The sequence below is a fragment of the Scyliorhinus torazame genome, chromosome 8, assembly GCF_047496885.1.
Source record: "Scyliorhinus torazame isolate Kashiwa2021f chromosome 8, sScyTor2.1, whole genome shotgun sequence".
NCBI classification, from domain to species: Eukaryota; Metazoa; Chordata; class Chondrichthyes; order Carcharhiniformes; family Scyliorhinidae; genus Scyliorhinus; species Scyliorhinus torazame.
Window position 1 is genome coordinate 226,735,313 of NC_092714.1, and position 18,396 is coordinate 226,753,708.

The following is an 18,396-nucleotide window of genomic DNA, read 5'->3' on the forward strand; positions in this document are numbered from 1 at the left end:
CACCAATTCGCGCCATGTGACTTCCAGCTCAGCGGGGTGTAGCATAAAATGTCCAACCCGCTAATGAGATTTAAATCCATGCAAATGATGTTTTTTAATGGACCCGCCTGCACGAGATATAAACTTCGGCAGTGGGGAACCAGAGCATTGAGTCAGAATTGGCGTCCGGCACAAATCGCGATTTTTCACTTACGTGCTAAATCCCAACTTGATCCCAACCGGTGGTGCGAAGTGGAGAATTCTTTAACTAATTTACTGTGTTAAATTGAATTCCAAAAATCACATTCTAATTGCTGCTAAATACTGGAAAGAAGTGAGTATTTTACATGCCAGTATAATGATTATGTTAAGACAGAATTAATAAGCTGCTTTTGGAAGGTGAGGCTCCCAGTCAACAGCCGAACCTGCTGAAACTGTGGATCAGAAGATTGGTGGGCAATCAGCCATTGGAAGTGCTGTGAGTTGGGCTCCTAGTGAGTGAGATATCACTGTAGTTGCTTTACTTCACAACATTTACCTAATTGTTTAATGCTTACTGCTCAATGCTCATTGGCAGTTTATAAAATATAATTACCAGCAGCAAGAAATGGAACGCTCCCAAAAATAATTATGCTCCATTGTGGGAAATGGATTTTGTGGTTTACCTATTTGCCAATGATGGCAATCTGGGGCTAAGCATTCCAGTGTTATCTTTGCTTCAGTGGTAGCACTCTCACCTCTGCGTCAGGTTTGTGGGTTCAAGCGACACCCCAGGGGATAATCCAGCCTGGCATTTTAGCATGTAACTGTTGGCACTATCAGAGGTGCTGTCCCCCATGTGAGATGGTAACCTAATATGCCCTCTCCAGTAGACAAAAAAGGTCTCATGGAGCAATTGAAGAAAAATAAGTAAGTGTTCGAAGTGTCTTGGCCAATATTACCTTTCAACCAGCACCACTTTAACAGATTATCTAGTCACCTATTTCATTTTCTGTTCGTGCAACCTCATTATAAACAATGTTTTTCAAACTTTTTTTCCGAGGACCCATTTTTACCAACCGGCCGACCTACGCGACCCACACCGGCCGACCTTCACGACCCATGCCGGCCGACCTCCATGGCCCACGCCGGCTGGCCCACCTTCGCGCCCGTGCTTGCTGACCTGTGCGACCCAACATTTTCTCTTACATCGGGGTCTCTTTGGTCCCTTTGGCCCCCCGGACTTGGAAAAAAAAAGCCTGCGACCATATTTATAAAAAAAAAAAAAAAAAATGCAGCCGCATTGCGCATGCATGTCCGATCATCGGTACGCATTGGGCGCATACGCACCGATGATTGGGCACGCATGCGCAGTGCGGCCAAATTTTAAAAATCTGTTCCTGACCATTTTGAAGGCCGCTCGCAGCCAGCATTATTAAAACATGGCTGTTGCGCGCAAATTTGCGCGATCGGGAGCTCCGCGACCCTCCCGACACCCGCCTGCGACCCACCCGCCCCTGAGTTTGACAATACCTGGTTTAGAGAATCCCAAAGTGTATCATGGAGTTCACCTGATCCACAACTTTTAACAGATTGTGGTTATGGGGAGCACACGGGCCTACCTTATAGGTGGAGTGCAACAGAGTTAAAGTACTTTTAAAATAAAACAATGTTTATTTATGAAACCAGTTAACACTTTATAAACCCACAATAAATAACAGTACTCTATACGTAACTCTTAATCTTTCCTTGCAACATCCATAAGACAAAAAAAACACTTTTTACAGAAAGACATCAGGTTTAACTTCTCTACAGAAACAGGTATAAGTTTTAAAATTACAAAAGGATCTGGAGACAGTCTTTAGATTGCAGCGAGAGATCCTCATACAGCTGCTTGCTTTGCCTGCAGCTATCCAACTCTCAAGACAAAACTAAAAATGTACCCTGTAGCAGCCAGCTCCAAAGCGAAAGTAAAAGCAGACAGAGAGCCCATCTCCACTGACATCACTGCAGCCATCCGATAAACACCCATTTCTTAAAGGTACAGCTACTACAGCTATCTGATAAACACCCATTTCTTAAAGGTACTCTCACATGACAATAGAAACATAACCACAGAGCAATAAGAGTAGACCATTCAGCCCCATGAACCAATTACCTTTCAGTGAGATCACTGTGATCTGGATCTTAACTCCATTTACCAATCTTGGTTCTGTATCTCTCAACTCCCTTACTAAACAACAATCCATCAATCTCAGTTTTGTAATTTTTAGTTGGCGTGCCACCTCAACAATATTTTGTGGAAGAGAGTTCCAGATTTCTGCTGCCCAATGTGTGAAGAAACACTGTGATATCATCCCTGAAGGGCCTAAGCTATATTCTGTTGTTTGGACTCCTCCAACAGACAAAATAGTTTCCCTCTATCTACCATTTAAAGACTTTTAATTAGCTTAACTTCAATCAGATCCTTATACTCAAGCTTATCTATGCAAACTGGTCTCACAATATAATTCTGTGTTAATTCTGCTGAATCTGTCCTGATCCTCTCTAAGGCCAATAGCTCCTTCATGATCAGAACTGTAGAAATCCAAATACAGTCTAACCAGAGTTTTTGTTAATTGTTTCAGGAGTTGTCAGAATTGCTGGCAAGACCAGCATTTATTACTCATCCCTATTTGACCCTTGAGAAGGTGATGGTGAGCCACTTTCTTGAACCACCGCAGTCCCGCTGGTAAATGTGCAGGCTGTCAGGAAGGGAGTTCTAGGGTTTTAACCCAGCTGCAGTGAGGGAATGGCAATATTGTGCCAAGCCAGCTGGATGTGTGACTTGGAGGGAAGCTTGCAGGTAGCAGTGTACCTGTGTGTCTGCCACCCTTGTTCTTCCAGGTGGTAGAGGTTGCAAGTTTAGGTGTTGCTGAAGCAGTCTTGGTGAGTTGCTGCAGTGCATCATATAGATGGAACACACCTCTGCCATTGTGTGCCGGTGGTGGAGGGAGTGAATGACGAAAGAGGTGGAAGGGGCACCCCTCGGGTGTGCTGTTAAGCCCTGGATGGTGTCAAGCTTCTTGAGTGTTGTAGGAGCTGCACTCATCCCGGCAGGTGGGGAGTATTCCACCACACTCCTCATTTGTTCCTTGTAGATGGTGGGCAGGCTTTGGGGAGTCATGAGGTGATTTTAACAGAGCAGGAAACCCAGCATCTGACTTGCTCTTGTAGCCACAGTATTTATAAGACTAGCCCATTAAGTTTCTCATCAATGGTAAGCCCTCTCCCCCTTCCCCACCCCAAGATGTTGGGGTTTCACCAATGGAAATGCCATTGAGAGTCCAGGGGTGATGGTTTGATTCTCTCTTGATGGAGATGGTTATTGCCAGCACTTATGTGGCATAAATGTTCCTTGCCACTTATCAGCAAAGTGGCTGCATGCATGTATGGATGTCTCCGGATCTGAGGAATCGTGAATAGTATTTGCCATGTGAGAGTACCTTTAAGAAATGGGTGTTTATTACTGCAGTGATGTCAGAGAGTGGGTGGAGCTGGGCTGCCTGTTAGCTTTTTTACTTTCGTTTTAGGCTGTTTGCTGCAGGGTGTGTTTTAGTTTCGTTTTCAGAGCTGGATAGCTGCAGTCACAGCCAGAAGGTGTATGAATCTCTCTCTGTAATCTAAAGACTGTAAATCGATCCTGGTGATTTAAAACTAATAACAGTAATGACTTTAACCTGATGTGCTTCTGGTAAAAGGTGTTTTATGTTGTATGGATGTTAAAAGGAAATCTTAAAGGATTACTTAGTGTTGTATTCTTTGGGGGTTGAATTTGAATTAATGGTTGCTAAGATGTTCACTATGTTTTAAAAAGGTTAATTTGAGTTCATGGAATAAACATTGTTTTGCTTTAAAAAATACTTTTCCATTTCTGCTGTACCACACCTGTAGAGTGGGCCATGTGCTCCCCATACCACAATCTATTAAAAGTTGTGGGTCAGCTGAACTCCATGATACACTTTGGGGTTCTCTAAACCCTGGGTTCTCTAAACCCTGGCCCATAACAAATTGGGGGCTCGAGGGGATAAAATCTATTGGATTGGCTTAGTGAACTTAAAGACAGTGAGGGGTGAGCATATTGTGGTTTCTTTTCAGGTGTAGTATTTCAGTTTAAGTAGGGAGTGTGTTGTGGACGATGGCTCTTTCAGAGGCTCAGAAGGTTTTGGGGGTGGAGATGGTCACACGCAGTACCTTACGGACACAGACTAAAAGTAGACTGTTAGATTTGGCAAAAACATTGCAGTTAACATTACCTGACAAAATGTGAAATGATGAGGTCATTATGGCGGTGGCTGAGCATTTAAAGTTGCCTGAGATACAGTTTGACTCATTGGAAATGGCAAAAATTCAGTTACAAATTAAACAAATGGAACGAGAAAGAATAAAAGCAGCTTGAATACGAAAGAGGGAGAGGAAAGAGGGAGAAGAAAGGAAAACAGAAAGAATAGTCCTAGCAGAACAAAAAGAAAGAGAAAGGGAGATATAGATCAGGAAAAAAGATAAAGAGAGCGAGTTTGAACTTCAGAAAATGGCCATGAAACATGACAGTCAGTTAAAATTGGCAGACGTAAAGGGAAATATACGGTTGGTTGATAGTGATGAGGATAGTGAGAAAGAGTGTCCTAGTCGAAGGCTTGGTGGGGATCTATTTAAATATGTCCAAACATTGCCAAGGTTTGACGAGAAGGAGGTAGAAGCCTTTTACATTTCATTTGAGAAAGTAGCAAAACAAATGAAATGGCCACAGGACATGTGGGTATTATTGATTCAAACAAAGCTGGTAGGTAGAGCTAGTGAAGTGTTTGCATTACTACAGGAGGAGGTATCTGGAACGTATGAGGAGGTGAAAAAATCCATCTTAGGTGCTTATGAACTAGTGCCTGAAGCCTACAGACAAAGATTTAGAAATTTAAGGAAAGAATTTGGTCAAACATACATGGAGTTTGAAAGGATCAAACTAAGTAATTTTGATAGGTGGATAAGGGCTTTGAAAATAGACCAAACGCATGAAGCTCTCAGAGAAATTATACTTTTGGAGGAGTTTAAAAATTCAATTCCTGATTTAGTGAGAACTCGTGTGGAAGAGCAGAGGGTTAAAACTGCGAGATTTATTAGCAGAAATGGCAGATGATTATGAATTAGTTCATAAATCAAAGCTTGGTTTCCGACATCAGTTTCAGCCTGTGAGGGATAGAAACTGGGGACATGAGAAATACTCAAGTGGTAAAGGTAAAGGTGATCTGATGGGAGATAATAAGGAGAGTGTACCTCAGGTTTAAAAAGAAATCCAGGAGGGTGGAAAAGAAATGAAAAGTTTCAAATGTTTTCACTGTAATAAACTAGGCCATGTAAAGTCACAGTGTTGGTGGTTGAAGAAAAGCACTGGGAAGGCTGATGTGGTAAAACAGGATAAGACAGTGGGGTTTGTTAAAGTGGTAAAGGAAAGCCCAAGTGAAGCGAAGGAGGTGCAAAAGATTGTACAGCCTGATCAAGAGGTGATTAATAAGAAGGTGACAGATCTCTTCAAAGAATTTACTTGTGTGCGTAAAGTTTACTCGTGTATCAGGCGGAGCAGGTAAAGAAGTCACAATTTTAAGAGATACGGGAGCTAGTCAATCTTTAATGGTAAGAGATGAGGAGTTTTGTAGTTTGGGGAGAATGTTGCCAGAAAAGGTGGTAATATGTGGAATTCAGGATGAGAGGAATAGTGTTCAATTATATAAGGTAAGGTTGGAATGTCGAGTGTAGAGTGGTGAAGTGGTAGTCGGAGTAATAGAGAAACTATCTTGTCGAGGAATACTGTTTATCTTAGGTAATGATATAGCTGGATCACAGGTGGGAGTGATGCCTACTGTAGTTGATAAGCCAATGGAGAATCAGACATTTGAAGTGTTGAAGGACGAATATCCTGGGATTTTTCCAGAGGAGAAATCAAAGAGTGAAGGTGAAGTGCAATTATCAGAAACTATTTTTGATCAGATGGTTGGAAAAGAACAAGAACAGGTGGAGGATGAGGTGGATATTTTTAGTTCAGGAAAATTGGCGGAGTTACAACAAAAAGATATAGAAATAAAACGGATGTATCAGAAAGCATACACGGAAGAGGAATCTGAGTGTATACCAGAGTGTTATTACCGTAAAAGTGATGTCTTGATGAGAAAATGGAGACCTTTACATATGCAGGTGGATGAAAAGTGGGCAGAAGTTCATCAAGTGGTATTGCCGGTAGGTTATAGAAAGGAGGTGTTGCGAGTTGCACATGAGGTACCAGTAGGAGGTCATTTGGGAATAAGGAAAACTCAAGCTAAAATCCAAAAACACTTTTATTGGCCTGGACTACATAAAGATGTTGTTAAATTTTGTCAATCATGTCACACATGTCAAGTGACAGGGAAACTTCAAGCAGTGATAAAACCAGCGCCCTTAATTACACATTCCAGCATTTGAGGAACTTTTACAAGGGTCCTAATTGATTGTTTAGGACTGCTTCCGAAAACAAAAAATGGGAATCAATATCTTTTGACTATAATGGATGTGTCTATTAGGTTTCCAGAGGCCATTCCAGTACATAATATTACAGCTAAAAAGATTGTGGAGGAGTTATTTAAATTCTTTACTAGATATGGACTACCCACAGAAATACAATCGGATCAAGGATTGAATTTTACCTCTAGGTTATTCAAAGAAGTTATGGATAACTTAGGAATAAAACAATTTAAACCAACTGCGTACTGTCCAGAATCGCAGGGAGCGTTAGAAAGGTGGCATCAGACATTGAAAACAATGTTGAGGGCTTATTGTCAAGATTATCCAGAGGGTTGGGATAAAGGAATTCCATTCGTACTGTTTGCAATTAGGGATGCACCTAATGAGCCAACCAAATTTAGTCCTTTTGAACTAATTGTTGGTGATGAGGTAAGAGGACCACTTAAATTGATTGAGCAAAAATTGGTGAGTGAGAAATCAGAAGTTACGTTATTGGATTGTGTGTCAAATTTTAGGGAACGATTAAATAGAGCAGGTGAATTGGCTAGACAACAGTTAAAAGTTGCACAAAATGTGATAAAACGGGTAGCGGACAAGAAATCCAAAGTTCGTAGTTTTGCCAGTGGAAATAAAGTTTTAGTATTGTTACCAGTGGTAACCTTTAAAAGCAACGTTTTGTGGACCTTATCAGATTGAAAGGAAATTAAGTGAGGTGAATTATGTGGTTAAAAACACCAGATAGAAGGAAATCTCACCGAGTGTGTCTTGGGAACACGCTTAGAAGGTATTTTGAAAGGGAAGGAGTGAAAAACAAGGTTTTAATGATTCTAACTCAAAGTGACGAACCAAATCCAGATGACTGTGAATTTGACATATCTCAAATTAAATTGGAAAACGAGGATGTTCTTAAAAATTGGGATAATCTGTTGAGTTACCTTCCAGAGGAAAAACGGACTGACCTGAAAGAGTTATTGATATCACATGGGCATATTTGTGGAGATAAATTGGGAAGTACTAAAATGGCTATATATGATGTAGATGTGGGAAATGCTATTCCAATCAAACAACATCCATACAGCCTTAACCCTTTATAATTGGCACAGGTTAACAAAGAGATTGAGAGTATGTTTTAAAATGGCATAATTGAAGTGGGTTGCAGCCAATGGAGCTCACCCATAGCGATGGTACCAAAACCAGACTGTACCCAACGGTTGTGTGTGGACTATGCAGTTAAAGGTTAATGCAGTTACAAGAACGGACTCTTATCCTATCCCACGTTTGGAGGATTGCATTGAGAAAGTGGGACAATCGGTTTTTATTTCTAAATTGGATTTACTTAAAGGTTACTGGCAGGTACCTTTATCCGAAAGGGCAAAGGAGATTTCAGCTTTTGTGACTCCAAATGGTATATACCAATTCAAAGATATGCCATTTGGCATGAAAAATGCCCCAGCCACATTTCAACAGTTAACTAACAAAGTTGTTTCAGGATTACCCAATTGTGCGGAAAACATCGACGATCTGGTAATCTTCAGCCAGACATGGAAAGAACATTTAAAACATCTGATGGAGTTATTTGATCGACTTCAGGAAGCGGGTTTGGTGATAAACCTAACCAAAAGTGAATTTGGAAAAGCCCAAGTCACTTTCCTTGGCCATACAATCGGAGAGGGTCGAATGGTCACAAGGGATGTGAAACCAACAGTTATTGAGGAGTTTTCAATACTCTCGAGACAAAGGGAAATAATGCGATTTCTTGTCATGAGTGGATTTGATCGAACATTTGTGCAAACGTTTTGTAGCGTGATTGCTCCACTGATGGACTTGCTGAAGAAACATCAAAAAATTCAATGGACAGCGGACTTTCAACAGGCATGTGACTGCCTGAAAGCTGTGATAATGAATTTTCCTGTGTTGGAGAATTGCAAGGGACTCCGTGATCAGATTGAACTAAAGTTTCTGACTTTAAAGAGAAATGCCGAGGCGTAGAGGAATGGATGGCTCATGCAGATACCTTCTTGTTCAAAGAGACTGTCAATCAAGAAAGATTTCATTTGGAGGAACAAGAACAAAAATAAATGGACTATATTATTATACTTGTTTGTGTGTGTTGTTTTTTAAAACAAAAAAGTATGTTTACTGTGTGCATTTCTTAAAGAATGGTGAAAAATGAAACCATCTTGAGTTGATGGTTTATTTTTTTTTCTTGGGGGGAGGTGTCATGTGAGAGTACCTTTAAGAAATGGGTGTTTATGAATAGGTGTGTTTATAAGTATCTGTGGTGAGAGTACCTTTAAGAAATGGGTGTTTATTACTGCAGTGATGTCAGAGTGGGTGGAGCTAGGCTGTCTGTCAGCTTTTTACTTTCGTTTTATGTTGTTTGCTGCAGGGTGTGTTTTAGTTTCATTTTCAGAGCTGGATAGCTGCAGTCACAGCCAGAAGGTGTATGAATCTCTCTCTCTGATCTAAAGACTGTAAATCGATCCTGGTGATTTGAAACTAATAACAGTAGTGACTTTAACCTGATGTGCTTCTGGTAAAAGGTGTTTTAAGTCGTATGGATGTTAAAAGGAAAGCTTGAAGGATTACTTAGTGTTGTAGTCTTTGGAGGTTGTATTTGAATTAATGGTTGCTAAGATGTTCACTATGTTTTAAAAAGGTTAACTTGAGTTCATAGAGTAAACATTGTTTTGCTTTAAAAAATATTTTTCCATTTCTGCTGTACCACACCTGTAGAGTAGGCCGTGTGCTCCCCATACCACAATCTATTAAAAGTTGTGGGTCAGGTGAACTCCATGATAAACTTTGGGGTTCTCTAAACCCTGGCCCATAACAGACTGAACACTGTGCAATAAACGGGGAACATTCTCACACCTCACCTTATGGTGGAGTGAAGATCTTTGATGAAGCAGCTGAAGATGGCTGGGCCCATGACACTATCTGAGAAACTCCTGCAGCAATGTCCTGGGACAGAGATGAATGGCCTCCAAAAACCACCAACCATTCTCCTTTGTGCTAGGAGTGACTCAAACCAGTGGAGAGTTTTCTTCTGATTCCCACTGACCATGTTTGGATCAAAGCTATAATGACAACTGGTGGCCCTCGCAGAACCCAACTGTGCATTGGTGAGTAGATATCGCTGTGAAAGCGTCACTTGGTGGCACTGTCGATGACATCTTCCATCACTTGGCTGACAATTGAGAGTAGACTGATGGACAGCAATTGGCCAGATTGCATTTGTCCTGGGTACTGTGGATAGGATATACCCGGAAACCTTCCACACTGCGGGGTAGATGCCACTGTTATAGTTGCACATGAGTAATTTGTCTATAGGGACGCGGCTGGTTCTGGGGCCGAAGTCTTTAAAACTACAGCCAAGATGTTGTGAGGGCCCGTAGATGTAATAGCAATTGTGAGGGTCCACCCCCTTGAGATAAAGGCTAAAATCTGTTATCCTTGTTATTTACTGTCCCTCTGACTTTTCCTTATGCATTCTGGGAAGATACAAACAACCTGCAGAATGTATCGCAGACTATCCTCTTAGAGGCTGCTCTGCATGGAATCACAAAGAAATTGCCATTCTCTGTTACATTTTGGCAGTGTTCAAGATTCCAATCATTTCCTTTTCCCTGTAAGGTAAGATTTGAATTGCACAACATTATTTTTTGCAATGTTGCTTTAAAATGTAAAATATTGTATAATATTTATCTCTGGAAAATTGCAAATAATTGCCACCTAGTCTTCTTTAAGGAGCACATTGATAGGTTCAATGTCTTTGACAGAGGTATCCTATTCTTTCTTGTGCCTGAAATAGTCATGCAATAGTAGAAGGATAAGAGGGAAATCTTCAAAGACAAAAATGGTTTTGGGATCATTTTGCAATATAGGGGAGTAACAGTCCAGTATAATGTAACAGGATCTGGTATTATCGTACAATCTATGTTTAAAATAGCACTGGTTCCAGTCTGATCTGTGCATTCCTAAGCAGTGTGTGCTGCCAAGAACTGCTCACAATATCTCACAAGGTCTTTTTAGTGTGCCGGTAAACAGAACCTGTGGGGATTCTCCACCAACCTGTGACACTGCTTCACTTCCAATTCAGCTGAATATCAGAAAGCTGCGTTTAGTAATGAACATGAAAATTACTTCATACAATGTGAGTTCATTTCATACATCTCAGTTTCCATAGCACCCCATAACATTGGACTATTTAATCTTAATATAAAGCCCAGCATAGAAACTATTCATGCAATGTGCAGTGTTTCTGTATTTCCTGGGATAGTAACAAGTTGGACCATCCAAAAACTGTAAGTTCAAGAAAATGCTATCAAGAAGCCTCATTCAGCTTCCATAGAAAGAATGCTTCAAATACAGTTACTGGGTTTTCATAAAAAATAGATTGAAGAGACCAGAGAGACAGCAAGCCAGTTTTAATTGACAATGATTCCTTGTGACCTATTGATATAAAACATAATATAATATAATAAATATAATATAATGGTACTAAATTTATCTTTGACAACCCCGGGATAAGTAGAGGGGGTACACTATTGGAAACAATCCGATCTGCCATATATTGATGTTCAGCTCATTAATTTTGTCTGCTTTTTGTGAGAACATGCATCTCATATAAATAAAATAATTAATTTTTATTTTCCAAGATGTGGGGGATGATTAGTTGACCCGTTGCACCCGGAGCGGATTCGGGTGCAACAGGTGAATCGCGCGCAAATCGGGTTCCATGTTTAGTGGGAATACCTTGGGCGAGTCACCCGACTCGCTCCACCCAGAGCAATCTGGATCTCGCCCTCCCTGGAGGCACTGCCATGGCACTGCGAGGGTGTCCAGGTGGCACTGCCAGGGTCCCCAGGTGCCAGGTTGGCATTGCCAGGGGTTGGGCTCGGGAGCCTTACCATGTAGAGGAAGGAGCGGGGGGTTCCCAGGGGCCTCCCTATGGTGGTGGGGGGAGTGAGGGGGGTCAAGAGTGTTGGAGCCTGAAAGCGGGAGGGGATTGGGACAGCCTTCCAAAACGGCACCCTGATCTGTGAGGAGCTTTTGGAAATCCCTCTTAACAGCAGCCTTGGCGGGGAGGAATTCCTCAAGGTCAAAAATAATGACAAAGTGCCGTTGGATAGCGGGGTGTTTCTCTGCACTGCTGCCGCTGAGAAACACCCTGCTAAACTTGTCGTTCAGTGGACTTTAGCTTTTAAAAAAAAAAAAACATTTCCAATTAAGAGGCAGTTTAGCGTGGCCAATCCACCTAAACTCCAGATGGGTTGTGGGGGTGAGACCCAAGCAGACATGGGGAAATGTGCAAACTCCACATGGACAATGGTCCGGCAGTGGACTTTAACTTGAGTCCGCTGAAATCGCTCTTGTGGTTTTCTTTGCTGTTTCAAAGCATGTTAGGCATCATTGGATATATTTTCCAATCATTGCAAATGGTTAAATACACTCCAGCAACATTCCTTTCTATACACTTTCCAGATCAGCGTTAATCCATTGTGTAAATTCATAGTATCTTTACAGTGCAGAAGAAGGCCATTTGGCCAGTCAAGTTTGCACTGGCTCTCTCTGAAAGAGTATTCTATCTAAACCCACTCCCCTGCTTTATTCCCGTAACCTGCACATTCTTTCTTTTCAGATAGTAATCCAGTTCCCTTTTGAATACCTCAATCGAACCTGCCTCCGTGAGGAATTTATTTTCCTCACATCACCTCTACTCCTTTTGCCCATCATTTTAATTCTGTGAACATACGAATTAGGAGCAGGAGTAGGCCAGTCAGCCATTCAAGCCTTTCATTTAGATCATAGCTGATCTGATTGTAACCATAACTCCACATTCCTGCCTATCCCTGATAACCTTTCACCCCTTTGTGAATCAAGAATCTACTGAACTCAGCCTTAAATATATTCAAGACACTGCTTCCACTGCCTTTTGAGGAAGAGAGTTCCAGAGACTCACCATCCTCAGGGGGAAAAAAAAATCTCCTCATCTCTGTCTTAAAGAGTGACCCTAATTCTAGATTCTCTGACATGAAATGAAATGAAAAACGCTTATTGTCACAAGTAGGCTTCCAATGAAGTTACTGGGAAAAGCCACATTCCGACACCTGTTTGGGAAGGCTGGTACGGGAATTGAACCATGCTGCTGGCCTGCCTTGGTCTGCTTTAAAAGCCAACTCTTTAGCCCTGTGCTAAACAAGCACCTGACATTAGGAAATGTCACATCCACTCTGTCAATGCTCCTCAGGATCGTAAAAGTTTCAATCAATTTGCCTCTTACTCTTAATTCTAATGGCTACAAACCTAACCTCTCCAGCCTTTCCTCATAAGACAATTCGTTCATTCCTTGTGTTAGTCCATTAAACCTTCTCTGAAGTATTTCTAATGTATTTATATTTTCCTTCGATAAGGAGACCGGTAATGTACACTACTCCAGATGTGGTCTCACCAATGCCCTGTAGAACTGAAACTTAACCTCCCTATTTTGTAATCAATTCCCCTCACAATAAATGATCACATTCTGTTAGCTTTCCGAATTACTTGCTGACCTGTATACTAGGTAAGGTAGTATAGTCCCACATGACTATAGGCTGTTTTTCCCTTTCAGGGGGAGAGCTGACTGGTGTTGTTTTAACCCGAGGACAACCACACCTCAGGCGAGGGTCAAGGTTGAGAAGGCAGGGCCTTCATGGTTACCTGTACTAGCCTTTGATTCATGCACTAAGACTCCCAGATCCTTACTACCTCAGATCTCTGCAATCTCTCACCACGGCGGCACAGTGGTTAGCACTACTGCCTCACAACACCAGGGAAGCGGGTTCGATTTTGACTTTGGGTGACTGCCTGTGTGGCATTTGTACATTCTCCCCATGTCTCCATGGGTTTCCTCCAGTTTCCTCCTACGGTCCAAAGATGTTCAGAGTATGTAGGGTTACAGGAATAAGGTGGGAGAGTGGACCTGGGTATGGTGCTCTTTCAGACATTTGGTGCAGATTAATAGGCCGAGTGGTGTCCTTCTGCATTGTGGGAAGTCTATGGATTTAGAAAGTAAGCCTCTTTTTTATTCTTCCTGCCAAAATGGAAAATTTCATATTTGACCACATTATACTCTATTTGCCAGACTGTTGCCCACTCATGTAACCTATCTATGTCCTTTAGTAGCCTCCTTACGTCCTCTTCACAATTTACTTTCCTATGTATCTTTGTGTCACCAGCAAATTTAGCTACCATAACTTCAGTCCCTTCATCCAAGTCATTTATACAAACTGTAAAAAGCTAAGGCCCCAACATTGATCCCTGTGGCAAACCACTCGTCACATCCTGTCAACCAGAAAAAGACCCATTTATGCCAACTCTGTTTCCTGTTAGCGAGCCAATATTCAATCTATGACAATATGTTACCTCCTACACAATGAATTTTTATTTTATGCAATAATCTTTGACGTGGGACCTTATGTAATGCCTTCTGGAAATCTAAGTACAGTACATCCACCGGTTCCTCTTTATCCACAGCACATATGACTTCTTCAAAGAACTCCAATAAAATAGTCAAATATTATTTCCGTTTCACAAAACCATGTTGACTCTGCATTATTTCCAAGAGTCCTTCTATAATATCTTTAATAATGGCTTTGACATTTTCCCTACAACAGATGTGGAGCTGACCAGCCTGTAGTTTTGTGCTTTCTGTTTACCTCCCTTTTAGGATAAAGGAGTTACATTTGCTACCTTCCAATCTCATGGAACCTTCCCCAAATCTAGGGAATTTTGGAAAATTAAAACTGATGAATCAACTATCTCGTTCTCCACTTCTTTCAAGACTTTAGACCCAGGGATTTGCCAGCTCGCAGACCTAAGAATTTACTCAATACCACTAACTTGGTGACTGTAATTTCCCTTTCATTCACTGGTTTACATCTATTTCTGGGATGTTACTTCTGTACTCTACAGTGAAGGCCAATGCAAAATATCTGTTTCATTCACCTGTCATAACCCTACTTTCCATAATCAATTCCCCAGATGCACTTTCTATTCAACCAACACTCACTTAGTTAACTCTTTACCCTGCCTATACCCCTCAGGGTTTTGAATACCTCCATCAGGTCTCCTCACAGCCGCCTTTTCGCCAGGGAAAACAGACCAAACCTGTCATCATTTCAACAGTTGTTTATCCCGGGAATCATTCTTGTGAATCTCCTCTGCACTCTATCCACTGCCTTCACACCCTTCCTCAAATGTAGTACCCAGAACTGGATGAGGTATTTCAGATCAGGCCTAACTAGTGTCTTGTACAGGTTCAACATGACCTCTTTACTCTTGTACTCATTGTCCCTATTAGTAAAACCTAGGATACTCTACATATTCAATGACTTGTGTACATATACACTGAGGTCCCTTTGTTCCTGCAGCTCTTTATTTTCTCTTTATTTTACATTGGCCTGAAATCTCCACCATCGGGATTCTCAGTTCCTGCCGACAGCGCATCCCTGCCAATAGTTTTTGCGATGGCATCGGGTTGCTACAATAGAAAATCACATTGACAAGCGGTGGGAACAGAGAATCCCGCTGCCAGTGAGCGGCACGCCGCCGAGAAAGACATGGGGCTGGATTCTCTGATTACCAATGCCGAAATCGTGTTCGCCGATAGGCCAGAGAATCCGTTTTTACAACAAAATCGGAGGCGACGCCTTTTTGGATGCGCCGCCCCCTCAGAAACACCGTCATCGCTGAGTACGCTGCACGCCGTTGGGACAGCCTCAGGACGTCACCTGCGGCCCTCCCCCGGTGCTCTGCCCCCCATGAGCCAACTTTCCGACGGCGTGGGGTGCGTGTGCTCACAGTTTAAGGGGACCTCGCGTGGGGGTTGTGGAGTGTGCCCAGCGCCTCCACAGTCGGGGAGGGGGGGGGGGTGGGTGGGTGGCGGGGGAGCCGTTCCGCTGGCCAAGGGGGCTTCGGTGGGAGCTGGGGGAACTGTTAAGGGTTGGTCCGGGGATGGCGAGGGGATTTACAGGGGGGCACTATCTGGCAGTCCGGGTCCGCAAGCAGCCGGCGCCATGTTGTATGGTGCAACCGCTGCATGCGCGGCCACAGACCCGGCAATTCTACGTCCGTATCTGCAGGTAAAGCTTTACGTGGCGCGGCTGCTAGCCCCCCACCGGGCGGAGCATCGGTGCGGGGCGACACCGACTTTTTGGTCGTAAGACAAGACACATGCTCCGAACATAGCCTCAAAATCAGAGAATCCAGCCCATGGTTGTTGGATGGGAGAATTCAGCCCATTATCTCTCCATATTCTTCCTGCCTAAAATTAATCACCTCACACTTCTCTACACTGAACTTCATCTGCCATTAGTCGGTCCATTCCACCAATATGTCTATATCCATTCGAAGTTCAAGGTTATCCTCATTATAGTTGACAATTCAAATCTTTGTATCTTCTGCAAATTGTGAAAGCACACCCTGTACACCAGTCTAGCTCATTAATATATATCAGGAGAAGCAAAGTTCCATTCATCAACCTATGACTGTAGTTCACCATTTTCTTCTCCTTTCCTCTCTGAATTTCCCCTCAGATTCCCACAGCAAACGTCCTGTGAGGACATTAGTCCCACTGCTGTTAAAGTGTAAACCATCCTTCCTGTATGGGTCCCACTTGTCCCAAAACTGGTCCCAAAGCCTCAGAAATCTAAAGCCCTCCCTCTTACTCCATTTCTCCAGCCATGTGTAGAACTGCTCAATCTTTCCATCCTTATGCTCACTAACACGTGGCACTGGGAGCAATCCTGAGATCACTGCTCTTGAGGTCCTGCTTTTCAATTTCCTTCCAAATTCCCTCCAATCTGCTTTCAGGACCTCATCCCTTTTCCTGCCTATGTCATTGGTCCCACTGAGAACTACAACCACTGGCTGTTTGCCTTCCCCAAACAGAATGTTCTGCATTCTTTAAATTATTTTAAAATTCATACTTGAACTTTACTAGTTGTAAAATATTCCTCTAAAATTCTTAAAGTTGTATTTTCTAAACAACCAACCATCATCAACTGGTTCATCAATGCCCTTCCTTCCATCATAAGATCAGAAGTGGGGGTATTCGCAGATGACTGCACAATGTTCAGCACTATTCGCGACTCCTCAGATAATGAAATAGTCCATGTCCAAATGCAGAATGACCTGGACAATATCCCGGTTTAGGCTGACAAGTGGCAAGTTACATTCACGCAACACAAGTACCAGGCAATGACCATCTCCTCCAAGAGAGGATTTAACCATGTCCCCTTGACATTCAATGGCATTACCTTCACTGAATCCCCTTCTATCAGCATCCTGGGGTTTACCATTGATCAGAAACTGAACAGGACTAGTCATAATAACAATGTGGGTACCAGAGCAGGTCAAAGGCTAGGAATCCTGCGGCAAGTAACTTACCCCCTGACCCGCCAAAGCCTAGCCACCACCTACAAGGCACAAGTCAGGAGTATAGTGGAATACTCTCCATTTGATTGGATGAGAGCAGCTCCATCAAGAAGCTCAACACCATCCAAGACAAAGCAGCACGCTTGATTGCTTCAAACTTTCAATCCCTCCACCACCGACGAACAGTGACAGCCATGTGTACCATCTAAAAGATGCACTGCAGGATCTCACCAAGGTTCCTTAGGCAGCACCTTCCAAACCCACAACCACTACCATTTAGAAGGACAAGAACAGCAGATACCTGGGAACCCCACCACCTGGAAGTTCCCCTCAAAACCACTCACCACCCTGACTTGGAAATATATTGCCATTGGGTCAAAATCCTGGAACTTCCTCCATAACAGCACTGTGAATGTAGCTACACCTCAGGGACTGCAGAGGTTCAAGAAGGCAACTCACCACTGCTATCTGACGGGCAACTAGGGATGCACAACAAATGCTGGCCTAACCAGGGACGCCCACATCCCATAAATGATTTAAAAAAAAAAAAAAAAAAAGATAAACTGCTTAAATGGTACTTTGGTAACTTTGGATTATCATCAATCTATAATCTATTAAAAATGTGGGTCCTTATCAGAAACACTTATAAATATTGAAAGTTTTAATCTCAATGCGTTTTGGGGACAAAGTACATTCAATGGAATCCAATGAAAGTAATTTATGGTGTTGGATATGTCTGTCGCATGGATACTAGAAGTAATAGTTTATCAATAAATGGGTCTGTTGAAATATTGGCTGGGATTCTCCGAGCCCACGCCCGGTCGGAGAATCGGCGGTGATGCCGAAAATTCCCGCCACGCTGCTCTGACGCCGGGACGTGATTCTCCGGCGACCAGAGAATCGGTGGCAGTTGCTCGCCCGCTCGACGCGGCGCTTGTCGTGGGCCGTTGAAAGAGGCCCCCGTGGCGATTCTCCATGGTCAACCGGCCGATTTCCACCGGCGTGGTTCACATATGGTACCACCCGGTAGTGCTCGGACCCACAGCCGCGGTGGCTGTCCTGGTGGGGGGGGCGGGGTGATCAGACTCCGGGGGGGGGGGGGGGCCTCCACAATGGTTAGGCCCGCGATCGGAGGCCTACCTCCTTCCGTGCCGGCCCACTGTGTCGCTACGCCATGTTGCACGGCGCTGGCGCGGAAACAGCCTCTGCACGCATGCGCGGACCAGCGCCTAGCAGTGCAGGGCCACGTAACGGTGCCGGAGCTGCGTGGAGCACCTCAGCTCTGTTCTGGCCCCCTTTTTGGGCCACTGAATCGCTGAGCCAAGAGGCCCATTGATGCTGGCGTGAAACATTCTGGTGTTTACACCGGCGTCAACACTTAGCCAGGATTTTGGAGAATCCCGGCCCTTACCTGTACATTAAAGTCAAGATTTTAAAGTGTTATTACTGCACATGGATAAGGTGGAGGTATTCTGGGCAGGCATTATACTA

General features: G+C 43.2%; 1 protein-coding gene across 1 annotated transcript in view; it reads right to left on the reverse strand.

Moving 5' to 3' along the window:
• Positions 1–18,396, reverse strand: part of ptgis (prostaglandin I2 (prostacyclin) synthase) — a 118,522-nt gene that overhangs the window by 27,829 nt on the left and 72,297 nt on the right. The gene's annotated exons all lie outside the window — the stretch shown is intronic.